Genomic DNA, 17,230 nt, shown 5'->3' with positions numbered 1-17,230 from the left:
AGGTGATGTAAATTGAATGCTTTGGTGATGCATCAACATCCTGATGGAATCACTATGACCCTAAAGTGGAAGGTCTGGGTCATTTAGCATGAAGCTTGACCAATGAGGCATATGGAACTGAAAGGATGCAAGGTGGGGATGAGGCAGGAGTAGGCAGCTTCCAATGCAAAAGCATATGGAGAGCAGGCATAAAGATTAACATATCCAAAATGACATAATGGAACTTGCAATTGCAATATCAAGTATCTTATTATATTGCATCTTTTTTGCATTCAGGGTACATGTCTGATTCATACTCTGTGCACTATGGCTGACACACAGTAATAATCTACTAATGTTATATACATTAATAAATGACAGAATGAAGGAACCAAGGGGTTATATTCTTTATTATGGTCACTATGACACTGGGATATTGTAAATAGAGTTTATGCCAACTCTTATTGAAAATAATATGAAACCATACTGCATATGGTGAAAAGTCAGACAATTTTCAAGCACTGAGTCAGGCACTTTTCTATACAGTGGAAAAGAAATGATCTATGAAGCAACTTGCTCATTTGTTTAGTTAATCATTTATTTAAGTCTATCCTATTATATATGTTATCAGGAGATATGTGTGCTCTAACCTGTCTACTAAAGAAAATATTTCAAGCTTAATACCTAATCATGAGCCAGACACAATACTTTTAAGTGCTTACTTATGAATGGATAACATGAATTCTCCTGTGTAAAACACTGAAAGACTAAGGTAGGAACTCAAAAAACTGGTGACAAATTTTAGAAATATTCTGTTCAACTCAGATACTCTAAACATTTTAATGCGTATTACCTGGCTATCTTAGTTATATATGAAGATGGGGGCACAGAAGAGTGAGAAAGCCATGGTGGGAAAAGATGATGGAGATAAAATGATATGGATAAGTTGGGAGCATTTGTTTTGTGTTGTTAGGACCTGAAAGAGGAAATAAAGAAGATCAGAATACAAAGAAACAATTTTTTTTTCTGACAACATGATGCACAAAATAGCACTGTTATTTTTCATTAAATAGGGTTCTCTTAGTGGAACAAAAAAAGGACCACTAAATACAAATTATAACAGAGAAATAATTTGCATCAATGTTTCATATAAAGATTGGAATTCTGTCCCAAATTAGGATTTACAGAACTGGATAGTGGACATGAGATGGAAATCCTGACCCACAGCATTATAACTGTAGAAACAACATAGAAGCTGTGCCTCTAGGAGAAGGTATGAACAGTTTCAGATTTTCGGTTATAGTTTTGCAGATATTGACGGTCCAATGAAAGTTCACTTTAGCAACACAATATTTCCTCTGATGCAAAACGCTCATAAGTCTCAGAATCATCTAATTCTGGTCTTAACTACTCTCCATCCCGAAGTCTTGAAAGGGTGTTTATCATCTTCTGCAGTGCTTTTCTCGTTGTGCAGTGATACATTGTGTTGTAGGGACCACAGCACATGAACTGTTTGCTGCCAGGTGTGCCTGTGAATGTGAACATTCTACCGAATTTAAGTCATCCCTGGAAAGACTTGGAGAGATGGAAACGCCCTCCTACAGAGAATTTGAGAATGATCAAATTTACTGTAGCAAAAATGCAATGTGTGGGATCATTATATACCTTGTTTTGAATTTTCACATGTTTAATGCAAATCTGTGATAGTCAACAATTCAACATAGAAATACCTATTTACATACAAATAAGGTTTCCATCTCAGTGCTTTCAAGCATTGAAAATATATATATAAATATGCACACACATATATATATGTGTGTGTATATATTTTTGATACAGAAAATCCAGTTTCTCTGTAGCAGGATTTCTGATTTACAGAAACTGTGAGATACTAAATGTTGTTTTAAGACACTAAATTTGTGGTAATTTCTTACGCAGCGTAAGTAATTTCTTACGCAGCGTAAGGTAATTTCTTACGCACATGCATTCATGTGCCTGCAGCTTCAGTAGAATGCAGTAGTCTGCATCATATGAAACCAGCCATGAGTTATTTTTTAAAACTTCCATATTTAGTAATTATTTAACATTTTAACGAGAAATATTTAACAAGGAAATGATTTCATTTCTATTTTGTGCCCTGTATCCATTAAAATGAGCATAAAAGTAGACAGGAGAAAAAAAACAATTCTCCCCCGACTTACAGTCCTTAAATGCTTTGGTTCTAAAGTAGTGTTGTAACTCAGAATCATCCGTGAAATTTATTAAAAGGCTACAAGAATAATTAAAACCAATTCTCAGCTCCTTAATATTTGGGCCGACTGAATAAGTATCTTCATGTTTTCTATCTTTAGAAAGAAGACACACACTGGCGAGGGATCAAGTAAGAGTTAGTATCTTTCTTCAAAGGGAAGTGGCCTTTTTTAAGGACTGTTAAGTTAAATCTGTTGTACACCCTTAAACAACAGCCACTACTTTAATGGGCTTTTGGTTCCTCCAAGACAGATATGGTCTGACAATCAAGGCTGTTCACAGTAGGAATCCAATTACCTTCCTAACAACATCCTGCCCTGAATTCCAGATACACTAAAATGTTCAGTTCTCCAAACAGGTGGTGAAATCTAATGTTATTTGGTCTATGATCTACCTGCAATGCCCTTTCTACTTTGTTCCTTAGCCAGTTTTTTCCACTCCTTCAAGCATGGCTACCTGGGCCTATGTCAGTGGACACTCCTTTCATGCTGCAATCGTGCTGCAGAATTCATACTTCTTTTAGCACCAAGAATGTTACACTGTGATGCTTTGCACATATATTTACCTTTTTCATTAGACAACAACTTTTTGAGCTCAGGGTCAGTGTGTCATTCATGTTTACATGGCCAATGCTATAAATATATATGCATAAAAACATATATGTGCATATATGTGTATATATATATTTATATATATATATATAATGTTACATAGTAAATATCTATGTGGTAAGCACTCTATAATTATTGAATCAACAGATTTAATTTTAAAATGTCCTTAAAAAAATAATGAGTCCTTCCGATGAAGCTTTTATTCCATAATAATTTCCATAAATGGGATGGTTATCTTTATCTGTCAATTTGGGTGAGCCATAGTAACCAGTTTTTTAATCATACTCTAGTTTAGATTTTCTTTTCTTATAAAAGTAGTTGCAGATGCTATTAACATTTACACTCAGCTGACTTAAAGTAAAGCAGATTACCCTCCATAATAGAGGAAGCAATTCTTCCTCAGTACTGCAACATACAAACCTTGTCTGAGTTTACAGACCACTGGTGTACCCACAGATTTTGTATTTAAGACTGAAACATCAACTGTTACCTGAATTTCTAAGCTGCTAGCTAATACTGCAAATTTCAGATATACCAGCCGCCACAATTGCTTGAGCCAATTGCTTAAAATGAATCTTTCTTTAGATAGGTATATAGACGAGAGATAAATAGATAGATATAGAGATAGAGATATATCTCTTAATGGTTCTGTTTCTCTGGAGAACTCTAACAGTAAATAAATTTTTATTGATGACGGCTTAATATTTACCCTGTCTTAAAAATGGTAAACTCAGCAGGAAGTGTACAGGAGTCTTCCTAATCACTTTATTTTGAATCTTAAATAAGATTTTGAATCATAAATAGCATTTGTCTTTTGAAATATTTTTAAAAAATTTCTCTTGTCGGTGAAAGTAAAGTAAAAATGTCAGATCTATAAAATTTGCCATGGTTAAAAGAGGAAAAGTATAAAGCCCAAGGTAAATCTTACTTCTTAACTTTCCTTATGTGTCCATGTTAATGTGTAAATCTAAGCTTTGATTTAGATAGAGGGTTAAATGACTTAAAGATGTCATAATGAGATAAACTGCTTTTAAAAAGGTTTTTGATTGATAGATGAGCAGGAATTTTTTAATGCCTTTACAATGTGTTCTTCGGCAGAATATCTTTATGAAATGAAAAGACGAGAATTATTCCCTTTAGTAGACATATGTCCTGTGGAAATGCTCAGAGCGATAGAGGTTGTGGCATGCAGAGTACTGCACCCCTACCCCCACCTCTCCAAAAAATATTGTTTACATTCTAATCATGAGAATTTGTTTGTTACTCTCTATGGGAAAACAGATGTTGCAAATGTGATTAAGGTCCTCAAGATGCTTACATTAGCCTGGACCCAATTTAGTCACATGAATTCTTAAAAATGGAGAACTTTTCCCATCTGTGATCAAAGGGAGACATGACTAGGGGAGAAATGGTCAGAAAAATAAAGGCACTGGCTTTGAGGGTGAAGGAAGTTGGCTAGGAGCCAGGGAATGTAGGTGGCCTCTAGAAGCTGGAAAAGATGTGGAAACAGATTCTGTCCAGAGCCTCCAGAACAAAATGAAGTAGGCACTGACACCTTAATTCTAGGACAATGAGGCCCATGTCAGACTTCTACAGAAATGCAGGATAATAAATATGTGTTGTTTTAAGCCACCAAGTTTGTGGTAATTTATCACAGCACCATTTGAAAACTATACAGAGGCTTTCAAAATAATTATGATATCGAGACATATCCATAAAGTTTAAACACGAAAGAAAGAAACACAAGGTTAATTTTGAAAGTATTTTTTTCCATATTCTGCAACATTGATAGCCCAAAGTGGGCAACTATTTGTTACACTGATAGTCTGTCTAGAACTTCCCTTTCTCTCCACAGTTCAAATAAGGCCATCTAGCACTTAAAAAAGTGTTTGGTCACACCACTGATGGTTTACCACCAGCAGGCCATTGTGAGCCCACCTCAGATGGTTTAGTTGGTGACTGTGCACAGCTGCAACTTCCATATTATTTCCATGAAATAGACCTCAGTTCAGCTGTAGCCAATTTATTTGCGCTATGGGGCATTATTTGAGGAAAGATAGAAAATTTGGACTTCATAATACTGCCTTCCTTCCTAGCCTACCACGGGCTGAAATTCTTGTCTTTCATATTTCTAAGAAGTAGCTTTGCAATGGCATTGTCTCCAAAGGGCCACAGATGTAATATCCAAGGTGAAATGCTAGCTTAAGGAGGCACAGTGAGTTCATCTAGATGGATAAATAGCCTGTGGAACTCCAAGAATGATACTGGAGACAGCCAATTTTTCAAGTGTATTGGTTTTGTGAAAATAAGATAAAAAAGATTTCTTAACTGTAAGTGTTGAATTAATAAACTATGAGTTATTCACCGATGAACCGTTGTTCTAAGCTGCCCTGTTCCCTAAATAGAGGCAAATGAGTCAAGGAAAGGTAAAGATAAAATGGAGATAATGTCTGTTATCTCACAGGGTTATAACAAGGATAAAATTAGATAAAGGTAAATTTTTTAAAATATATATATGGAAAAATATGACTTTATTAAAAACAGCAAAGCTACTGAAAAGAAGCAGAGATGAAAGAAAAATCTTATGTTTTTCGTAATGCTAATTTATACAAATTTTAAAAGGATTCAATAATAAAAATAGGTTTAATGCATTTTCTTCTTTAAAAAACTTCTGGGGCTTCCCTGGTGGCACAGTGGTTGAAAGTCCGCCTGCCAATGCAGGGGACACGGGTTCGTGCCCCGGTCCAGGAAGACCCCACATGCCACGGAGCAGCTGGGCCCATGAGCCATGGCCACTGAGCCTGCACGTCTGGAGCCTATGCTTCGCAACGGGAGAGGCCACAACAGTGAGAGGCCCGCGTACAGCAAAAAAACAAAACAACAACAACAACAAAAAAAACAACAAAGAAAAAAAAACTTCTGGTTCAATCTCAAAAAACTGAGAGTTCAAAAATAATTCATTGCCACCATGCTCTATGCATTGTTATTCTCTGATGTTCTCTAATGCCCAAGTGTTTTGAACCTAGTACTGTCCATTAAAACAAAATGGGAGATACATATTCAATTTTTAATTTCTAGTATCTGCATTAGAAACATTAAAAAAGGAAAAATTAATATAAATAATATATATCAGTTAATGCTGATATCATTTCAACATGGAATCAATACTAAAATTACTATCAATGTATTTTACCTTTTCTTTTTACTATGTCTATAAAATATGGTGTGCAGATCGTATTTTGAATGAGCCACATTTCAAGTACCTAATAACCACATGTGGTTAGTGGTTACTATATTAGAAAGAATAGTTATAAATGCAATGCTTTAACCATCCTCATATTAAAAAAAAAAAAAAAAAAAGCTGGCCGTCCAGTGCAAAGGTTTATCCATTTGATTTCTAAGAAAACAACTTGATATACTCTCATCTAGGGACCATCAATATGTGATGGAGGTATGGGCAGTTGTGGGCACTGACCTTCCTTCACAGCTGCACAGCTTCAACTAGAGTCATTCCAGTTTATTATAATTTGTTATTTTATGTTTCTATATCATTCTTTTTGAACAAACTTTCCTTGATTAAAAGAAAAAAAAAACTCAAATAACAATGCTTTTAGGCAGTGATCATAAAACAGAACCCATACTCAGAAAGAAACACATGGATATCATATACTTTGGGCCTGTACAATATTTTTATGATTATTTTTCACATCAACAGCTACATTTGTAGCTTTTTTTTAAAAAATGACACATTTTTTGCATGCCCGCTCCTCAGTCATCCATACACTCCTCTGCATTAATACCTTATATTAGCCCTCAAAACTTATTTGTGTCACCTATCAAGTTCCTGCAGAAAATGAAATTTTTAATTTGTGCTCTAATTAATTTAATTAGAGGTAGCTTCCAAGACCAGACAACCAGAATATCTGTTCATCTAAATAGAAAGTCTGCAATTAGTTTTTATCCAGGTACTTGAGCAACAGTAAACAGTACATCTGTTCAGGAAATCTCAAATTTTATCACAACCAAATACAAATCCCCTTCTTAAATAATTCTGATAGCTGTACCAAAGACAGTAATCCAGCTATATGTATCAGATTTTAAATGAACACTAAATAAAACAATGTTATTTACTATCTAGTATTGCTCGATAAACTGAATTGCTAAGATCCAAGAAAAATAATTGTTATACCAACGTCATTTCAAGGTAAAAAGGCCGCTATGTAATTGAAACATTGATTAGTAAGGGGAACTTTCACTTTTGAACAAGGGAGAGTAACAAAGAAAGGATTTCCTTTCATCTGAAAAAACTAAAAATCAGAATAAAATAAAAGAAAATGTGTTTTTAAAACCACTGGCCAGGGCTTCCCTGGTGGTGCAGTGGTTGAGAGTTCGCCTGCCGATGCAGGGAACACGGGTTCGTGCCCCGGTCCGGGAAAATCCCACATGCCGTGGAGCGGCTGGGCCCGTGAGCCATGGCCGCTGAGCCTGCGCGTCCGGAGCCTGTGCTCCGCAACGGGAGAGGCCACAGCAGTGAGACGCCCGCGTACTGCAAAAAAAAAAAAAAAAAAAAAAATCACTGGTCATTGGACAATGAAGGATAACAAACCATGACATATGGAAACAACTAGAAGAGCACTGGTGTTGTCCTAAATCACTTCCTTGAGCAGGGCTGGCTTCACAGCCATGAAATGGGTGTTGCTGCACAGTCTGATACTTGGTGTAGCGCCTGCTGTCACTGTCTTGAAATTATTCATAATATTTGAACAAGGGTTCTTGCACCTTCCTTTTGCAATGGACCTGCAAATTATGTAACGGGTTCAAGACTTAAGACATTCTGTATCACAGCACAGAATGGGGGATCCCAGGTGGGAGTTTAATGGATTTCCCATTTTGAGAAGATGGAGCTGAGAGTGCAGGGAAGCAGGGGCACTAGAAGTGACAAAACAGGACACCAGAGAGGAGAGGTACACACAGATAGAGAACTCCAGAAAATTGCAGATCACCTCATTTGACTATTCAGCAGACATATGAAAAAACTGCAGGAGGCTCAGGAAGAAAAACCTGAAAGAATCAGAGGAAATAGTGATTTGATCTCACACCTGTCTGAGAATATTGACAATTCCCACCCGTCGGAGTTGAAACCAATATAATTCATGGGCATTGAGTCGAAACCTCAGATAAATTCTGCTCTGGTCCAAGCTAACAATGTTGAAAAGCAAACCCAAAAACATCAGACTGTTTTCAAGTAACTTCAATGCATCTTAGAACAAAGCACAATATTATTTAAAGGAGTATGAAATAAAAATTCAGCTTCCAGGAAAGTAAACTTCACAGTGTCTGGTATTCAATTTAAAATGACCAGGCATACAAAGAGGTAGGAAAATTATCTCCACAATGAAAAGAATGATCTATCAATCAAAACCTACACAGAATTGACACATATGCTATATTAGTAGACAAGGACATTAGCAACAGTTATTATAATTTATTTCAGATATTCAAGAAACTAGAGGAAAGAATGAAAATTTTTAGAGAGACATGGAAGGTATTAGAAAAGGTGCCAATAAAGCTTTAAGCATGGAAAACCACAATGTTCAAGATGAAAAATATAGTGGATGGGGTTATCATCAGGTTAGACACTGCAAAAGAAAATATTAATGAATTTAAAGACATAGCAAAAGAAACATTCTAAAATAAAGCTCTGAGACACAATATAAATAGTAATATATGAAAAAGTGATGTTTTACAACTGCAAAGAATCAGATATGTATGTAGGTAGAGTTACCAAAGGAAAGGAGAAATAGGAAAAAAAAAAAGTTCAATTGTGTTTCACAATGCAAATTAAAGTTCTTACAGGGAAGTGATATAAGTCAATTCTGCTGATAACTGTTGGCCAGAACTGATCACTTAGTCCTACAAGGGGATAATTTAGAGTGTTATGTTTCCTAAAGACTGTTAATATTTAGCAAACAAAACAATGACTACCACACTGGAAATTCTTTGTTATGATGTAGTTAAGTCCAAATTGTCTTAGTGCATCATTTAGGCAGATAGAGAAACACTAGTCACTATAATAAATAAATTCTACAATTTCAGTAACTTAACACGATCAGGGCTATTTTTCTATCCTGTAAATATCTGTAGCAGCTGTAACTTTCACTTAACTGTTTTCTTCCACTTGAAAGTTCAGGGATTTAGGCTATTTTCTTTTTGTATTTCTGCATTTTCAAAGGGCTTCAGAGTATTCTTCATCTAAGTTTAAAGAAAAAGAGAGGGTAGAAAAGGCATCCATGCTTCCTGGTTCATTTGGCCTGGAAAAAACCCACATCATTTCCAGTTATATTCTAGTGGACGTGGCCTCAAGTTACTGCAGGGGATTGGGAAGTGTAGTTTCCACATTACAGTTTTATAAGGTTTACACATTTTTGATAGCTATCTTTTTGAAAATACAAAATGAAAGGAATTATTTCTTGACATACACCAGGATACAACAGTATACTTCCAATTTAAGATTAGATAACCACAAAACAGGAAGTTCAGGAATGGAGCTGGAACATCTTAATAACTTTCCTCCCGATCTCGTCTTCTTTTTAGTGCTTTTCTTTTTTTGGCATTTCTTCAGCTTTGACTTCAGACCATCCATCCCACACGGTGAAGAAAGCAGTCTCACAGAATCCAAGTCTCACATTTGCTAGAACCTCAAACCAGAGAAAAAAATGACTCCTGGTTATTCTTATTTCAAATTACAAAAGCCTTGGGGAAGGGCTGTAACTAGTTTCAGTGGGGTCAGGTACTTAATTCTGGACATACAACTTGACCAAAAGAACAAGGCATATGAGAACATGAGCACACTATATTTTTTAATGTAATGCTTAAAAAAACAGAGGGGTTTCCAGAAGTAAGAAAAGAATTCATGGTTAGAGCAAATAACAGCAAATAGGCACTTTCCATTGGTGATCTTCTCTCCTTTTTAAATGATTTCTCTCACTTAGAAATTCCTAATTTCTACCAGCACCCCACTACCAATTATGCCCAGTTATACAGTTCAATAGCTGAGAATGTTTTCCTCAAGTTCTTTACTCCAATTTTCTCTTTCTCCTCTGTCATTGCAGGCAGCACAGCCACTCCTTAGCAGAGTGAATTGAGGCAATTGTGCATGAACATTCCAGCTCCCTGCTATTTCAGTGAGATTGTATTTATATCTAAATTGTTCATTACCTCCTTTCCTTTAGTTTCAAGAATTATATCTTTTTTAAATTTGAACTTTAGTGTCTCCACCTGCATTCTTCATCCTAAAATCTCCAGGTCATTCATTCCACTGTTATTTATTTTCTTATATTTTCAATTTATTTTTCTCTCTACATTCTTTTTTGGCACAGTCTTATCCACATTACATATCTGTTTCCTACCTAGGAAATGGCACAATTATCTATAATAATGGTGAATACCTAACTGGGCTGGACCTTGGGCTCATGTGGGAATTACAGCTGCTACCAAAGATTCTGGATTAATTGCAAGGGGTATGAACTGTGTACCGAAAGTCTTAATAGTTGTTCCCAGAAGATTCTAGTAAACAAAAGTTTGAGAACCACTGATTTGTATAATTTCTTAGCCAAAATCTGATTCATCCTTTATTTAGTCTCTAGCTACACTAGTCACATAGAATTAAAAAAAATAAAAACAAAAAAGTCCTGTTACTCTCTCTTGTTGACTACCTGTCAAATTTATTCCCTCTGTATATGCATATTGCCACCTCTTTACTTGAGGAACTCCTCATTTCTCAGGATTAGTTTATTAATAAAATTAATATTACTAACCTTGATCTGCTTCCTGGTCAGTAAACCCTGCAAACTATCAGACTATTCCTTGTAAATCACAAAGCAGATATTTCATACCTGATCAAAAAACATTTGGAAATTCACTATTGTGATCAGCATGAAGTCCAAATGTTTTGGTTGGATACATAAAACTATACTTAATCTTGGGCTTCCCTGGTGGCGCAGTGGTTGGGAGTCTGCCTGCCGATGCAGGGGACGCGTGTTCGTGCCCCGGTCCGGGAGGATCCCACATGCCGCGGAGCGGCTGGGCCCGTGAGCCATGGTCACTGAGCCTGCGCGTCCGGAGCCTGTGCTCCGCAACGGGAGAGGCCACAGAAGTGAGAGGCCCGCGTACCGCAAAAATAAATAAATAAAAAACTATACTTAATCTGGTACCTGCCTAGCTATTCAGTCATCTACTATAACATGCGCCCTCCATCCCATGCTTTACCAACCTGATTCCTATGTTCTATCTGATTAGTATAAATTCTTGGATTTCAACATTTAGCTGAAACATCAGCTCCTCTATCCAATTATTCTACTTTTCAATGTTTCAACTTTCCACTGCATACTCCAACTCAGGTAGAATTATTATCCTCTGCTTTGATGCCATATATACTTGTTGTCTTTTTGCATAAGGTCTATAAGCTTTGTTGCATTATTTGCTTATAGATTTAGTTTCATTCTCTAGATTTTAAGACTCTTAAAGCCAAGGGTCATATATTATTCATCTTTGTATTACACTTTTGTCCACTGAAGTGATCATAACTGGATGAATAGATACTATATATCTTCCAAAATATTAATTCCACTTGAGAAAATATAATAGTGGAAAGTAATGATTTTCTAATGATGAACTTTCAGACAACATTTTGTCAATGATATCCTCAAATTAGGTGACAGTCTGTACTTATCTATGTATAAGTAGCACCTACATTTCATTCAGCAAGGCCACATTATAACTTCATGGGTTCCTTCACATATCTGATCTAGAACAGCTATTCTCAAAAGTGTGATCGCGGCACCAGCAGCATCATTGGCGTCATATAGTCCTTCAGATATTTCTGATGTCCCAAAGTTTGAGAACTACTGTAGAGGTCAGGGAAAGAGCTCATGTTTGTTGCCTGACTTACTTTTTTCCCTTTATATCATGTATGGTGATTGGGAAAGCAAGCTCTAAATGTGAATTATAGCCAACGTGCATCATCTGGGTAGTATAAGGAAGTGGCTTAATCTTTTGAAGCTAAATTCTCTAATTTATATGATGGGGTAAAACACTGCCTACCTCTGGAGTTGCTGTGAATATTAAATGAGTTAAACCCTAGAAAATGTCTACCGTGGTTCATGGAGAAAATGCTTAGCACAATGCTTGCTCAGAAATTTTAACTGTTTTTTTTTTCCCCTTTTGATATTATTGCTACTATTTCCACTATTACTATTACTTCTACAGTACTATTTTTAATACCATTACTACTATTATGATTAGTTTTACAGTTCTTAAAAAACAGTTGTGGGGAGGGAAGCATGGGGGCTGGTGGTGTGATGAATTGGGAGATTGGGATTGACATATATACACTGATGTGTATAAAATAGATAACTAATAAGAACCTGCTGTATAAAAAAATAAATTAAATTAAATTTAAAAAAATAGCTGTGAAGTGTTATATTTAGTCTCATATCAGAGAGGTGGAAACAGACTAGAAGAGGTAGATTAATAAGATCACACAGCAATTACGAAGTGAAACCAGGATTAAACAATGAGTCAGTATGATGAAACCAGAGAACATAATTTTCATAGTAAATGTTACTACTTAAATAATTTGCATTTCAAGTGACAATGAAATACTTTAAGAAATGTTTAGTACATAAGTGAGAAGGAAGTTTGGTCATTTGATAAAAACTTAAATAATGCCAGGTTAGTGTCTTTTCAAAGAATAGTAACTCAGCATGTCAAAGTGGAAGCACAGTTAAAATATGGCAAGAAATATACAAGCCTTAAAGGCCTATTGCTTGTTTTCTCTTTTGACATTTGTAGGTATGAATGTCAACACAAATTCAACTGTATAAAAGAAATAACATATTTTTTCCTGATGATTCAACTTGATTTCTATTTTGAATGCCCATAGCACTGAGGTTGAAAATTTTAACTCACTCAATCTAGGGTTTTTACCCAGTGCTGAGATTTTGCTGGGTTCACTTAATCCTTGATGTAATATCTCAATAGGGGAATTTTGAGATTTTCTTCATCCCATCTAGTCTTCAGTCATTCATTCATTATGTTATCATTGAAATATTCCTCTTTCTTATCTGCTGACTTTATTCAGATTCTATTGTTCTTGCTGCTATTTTCATACCAATCCTAAAGCCACAGGTACATTCTGTGGCTTCTTTGCCACCCTGGGGATGGAAATCCTGGGAAGGTTATTTGTGGCCCTTACGTGTTTAATGCTGAAAACTTCCATTCCCAGTTATGGTGGACACAGAATAGCCTAAATGCTTTGGAATGACAGAGAGTGAACTACAGAGAGAACAAGGACAACAACAAAATCAACATTTATCACATGCAAAAGAAATTCAGCCACATTTTTACACACTGCTTATTTTCTGTACTATTGCAAGGCTTAAATCATGTCCTTAAGTTCACCTTCAGTCTTCGAGCACCTAAGCTTTTTAGCTCTACTTCACAAAACAAGTGAATAGGTAACCATTCAGCTGATAAGCTAATTCAATTCACTGGAACATGAACTACACACAATTTTAATATCTGTAATGTGTTTGGCAACAATGGGAAAAATCTGTATGCCCTAGAACAGACGTTAAAATTTTACCCCAGAGAAAGACAAGGAGAAACATATGGTATTCACAAGGTTAGTGATTAGATTTCAAGAAGCAAAGAAAAGAAACATTAAACATTCCTGCAAAATGGAAATAAATAATATCAATAATGGTTCATACAGTCATGAAGAATTACATGGAAGAAACAGGTTTAAAAAGAAAATGTGAGTTAACATTGGCAAACATATCCCAAATGGCAGAAATAACTTCAAAATGTCATTAAGTCCAAGTCTCAGCTGTTAGTTCTGAAGAATTGGCTGATAATACAATAATTGGCTTTGGGACACTACACACACACCAAACATATCCACACATACACACAACCATGCACACATGCTTTATTTTTTGATAGATGATTGTAATAAACTTTAGGTCATAGTTTTAATTATGTAGGCTTATTTATTGCACCAAATAATTCATTCATTCATTTCAAATTTGTCTTAATAATAAAGTTGATATTTTCATCGTTTATGTAAATGAAGTGGTAGTTTATCAGATTGAACAAGCTGACTTCATGATCTGAAACTCAAATAGTTAATTCCAGTGTTAAGCTAACTCATAAGACTGTTACTGACCCAGAAAGAAAACAGAAATTTTCACAGTATAGATGCTTAATGAATATTTATTTTTTAATGAATAAATTTTAAAATAATGAGGAAAGGATAAAGGGAGAAAACAAGGAGCAACAAAAATGAAGGTAGGGAGAGGAGGGAGGGGAAGGCAGGAAGGAAAGCTGGAAAGGAGAGAGGAAAGGAAATAGAGAAAGAAGCAATGAAAAAGAAGAATTTTTAGAATCTTCAGTGATAAATACATAAAACTACTCCTTGATACTGTTCTCACTATTACCATTAGTAAATTCTTCCTTCAACATAAACATAACTCTGTACTGTGGTATCAGTCAATTTTTCACAGTAGAAATGGAGAATCCTGTTTCTTTCCATATTACCATATTCTTCCATGTAGTTTAATCCCAGAAGCTATTTTTAGAAATTCACTTTTCTTTGACACAAATATCAATAGCTCCATATGAACTATTAATATATTTTTCTAAAGCATCCATGATACTTTTAAATTTCTGCTTCTACCACCCTATTTAGATTTTTATCTCACCACATTTTTTTTGCGGTACGCGGGCCTCTCACTGCCGTGGCCTCTCCCGTTGCGGAGCACAGGCTCCGGATGCGCAGGCTCAGCGGCCATGGCTCACGGGCCCAGCCGCTCCGCGGCATGTGGGATCTTCCCGGACCGGGGCACGAATCCTTGTCCCCTGCATCGGCAGGCGGACTCTCAACCACTGCGCCACCAGGGAAGCCCTATCTCACCACTTTAATAATTTCCAGGCATTAGACTCTCTCTGTAGACCAACCAAAAAGGCATTTAAAAGCTATCCCTGGTGGCGCAGTGGTTGAGAGTCCGCCTGCCGATGCAGGGGACAAGGATTCGTGCCCCGGTCCGGGAAGATCCCACATGCCGCGGAGCGGCTACGCCCGTGAGCCATGGCCTCGGAGCCTGTGCTCCACAACGGGAGAGGCCACAACAGTGAGAGGCCCAAGTACCACAAAAAATAAATAAATAAATAAATAAATAAATCATTATGGATCCATGGAAACTTTTATTTGAATTTTTATAATGTATTACCCTCAATCCTTTTCTTTCTGTGTTTTTCTTTTTTTTTTTAAATACACAATCTGTATTAAGTTTGGCCCATGGGAACACCTTTTCACTAGTTTCTTGTTCTTTTCACACTTTCACATCAGAATTTGAACACATACTTGCTTCCTAGAACAACATATTACATGCTTATCTTGTACTTTGTCCCAAATATAGAATCAGCCATTTCTCCAAAGAACATTGGTGCCTTTTATTGGGAACACATTATGACTTTACTTTTAATGCAGAAAAACTGGAATAATATTTTCTACCTTGCTGAAGATATTTGTTAAGAAGTTATATTAAAAATATTAATAATCTTAACATTAAAATTCTGTAATAACTAAATAATCATTAGCAATATAACATATGCCTCCAAATTACTTAATAATTTTCTAAGCAGTCACGGGTTTATTGAACCACGTTGATCTCTGTACTTACCTTTGCATCTGTAAATACACATGAGTATTATTGGACTACATTGGTAAAACAAAACAGGTAAGAATTACAAGGGACAAAGTTTGTTCAGTCACATGTTTCCTTACAGAGACTTTCCTTTTGCAATATAGTAGTAAATAAAAATAGAAATATCAAATTTTCTTTCTTCTTTTGTCCCTCGCGGGCTCCTTCCCGTGCTGGTCCGCGCCCCACCTGCCACTGTCTGGCCTGTGGGCGCCGCTCTCCGCCGCAGCTTTGGCACCTCAGCCCAGAACAGTGCTAAAGCAACCGTGCTGGGGGCTTGGAGGAATCCGGCAGCCGCTTTCGCTTCTCCTGAAGAGCAGCCCCTTGGTGAGCCGCCCGACCCTCCACGGTATTGCTCATACACCCGGAGTGGCTGCCGATGGGAGCCACATCGAGACCAGAGCGATGGTGAAAGGCCACCTCGGAGCTGGGCAGCTGCCAGACTGCCCGGAGGGCTGCGACAATGTGGCTATTACCGCGGGAGTCCCAAGAAAAGCAGGCATGACACGGGACGACCTGCTCAACACCCACGCCACAATCCTGGCCACCCTGATTGCTGCCTGTGCCCGCACAGCTCCGAGACCAGGATCTGCGTCATTTCAAATCCAGTTAACTCCACCATCCCAATCACAGCAGAAGTTTTCAAGAAACATGGAGTTTACAACCCCAGTAAAATCTTTGGGGTGACAACCCTGGACATTGTCCAAGCCAACACTTTTGCTGCCGAACTGAAGGGTGTGGACCGGCTCGAGTCAACGTTCTTGTCATTGGCGGCCATGCTGGGAGGATCATCCCCCTGATCTCAGTGCACCCCCAAAGTGGACTTTCCCCAGGACCTGCTGACTACCCACACCGGGTGGATCCAGGAGGCTGGCATGGAGGTGGGCAAGGCTAAGGCCACAACAAACCCTGCCACCCTGTCCACGGTGTACGCTGGAGCCCGCCGATTTGTCTTCTCCCTCGTGGATGCGATGAACTGAAAAGCTGTCGAATGTTCCCTCGTCAAGTCCCAAGAAAACAGACCATCTATATTTCTCCACACCGTCGATGCTGGGGGGAAAGGGCATCGAGAAGAATCTAGGCATCGGCAAAATCTCCCCCGTTTGAAGAGAAGGTGATTGCCAAGGCCATTTCTGAGCTGAAAGCCTCCATCAAGAAACGAGAGGAGTTTGTAAAAAACATGAAATGAGAAGGTGGTTAGTGAGCAGTCCGTTTCCTTAACGAATTAAGGCGTCATGTCAGTGTAAAGCCATTTCAGACACCTTTGTCTTTTCAGTTTGCTTTGATGATGAGTATTGTATGAACAAAACACCCCTTCCAAATCTCGGGTCAGTCTATCAGTGCATCAATAAAAGCAGGCTTTGATTTTCTTTTTCAAGTTCTCATCCAATTAAAAAAATATTTTTTCTTTCAAATTTTTGAGTGTGGGAGAAAACAAATTCAAGAGAAGAGGAAAAAGTAAAAGTATATGTAAAAGTTTTGAACTACTCCAGGCAGAGAAAATAATTGCTAGTAGTCATACTGGGAAGACTTTTGGATTTAATAAGATAAAAATTAGAAGTTTTATATGAAACAAAGATTAGAAAATAATTAGATTAATTTAATTATCTCAATACTCTGTGTGAG

At 37.0% G+C, this 17,230-nt stretch overlaps 1 pseudogene; it reads left to right on the top strand.

The window, feature by feature from the left end:
• The window catches only part of LOC132520302 (malate dehydrogenase, mitochondrial-like), a 28,119-nt pseudogene extending 11,141 nt beyond the window's left edge, over nt 1–16,978 (top strand).
• Nucleotides 16,979–17,230: the final 252 nt, after the last annotated feature.

The sequence above is a fragment of the Lagenorhynchus albirostris genome, chromosome 5 (genome assembly GCF_949774975.1).
Source record: "Lagenorhynchus albirostris chromosome 5, mLagAlb1.1, whole genome shotgun sequence".
In the NCBI taxonomy this organism is placed as follows: domain Eukaryota; kingdom Metazoa; phylum Chordata; class Mammalia; order Artiodactyla; family Delphinidae; genus Lagenorhynchus; species Lagenorhynchus albirostris.
Note: the sequence above shows the minus strand (reverse complement) of the source record. Positions and strands in the feature narration are given on the sequence as shown.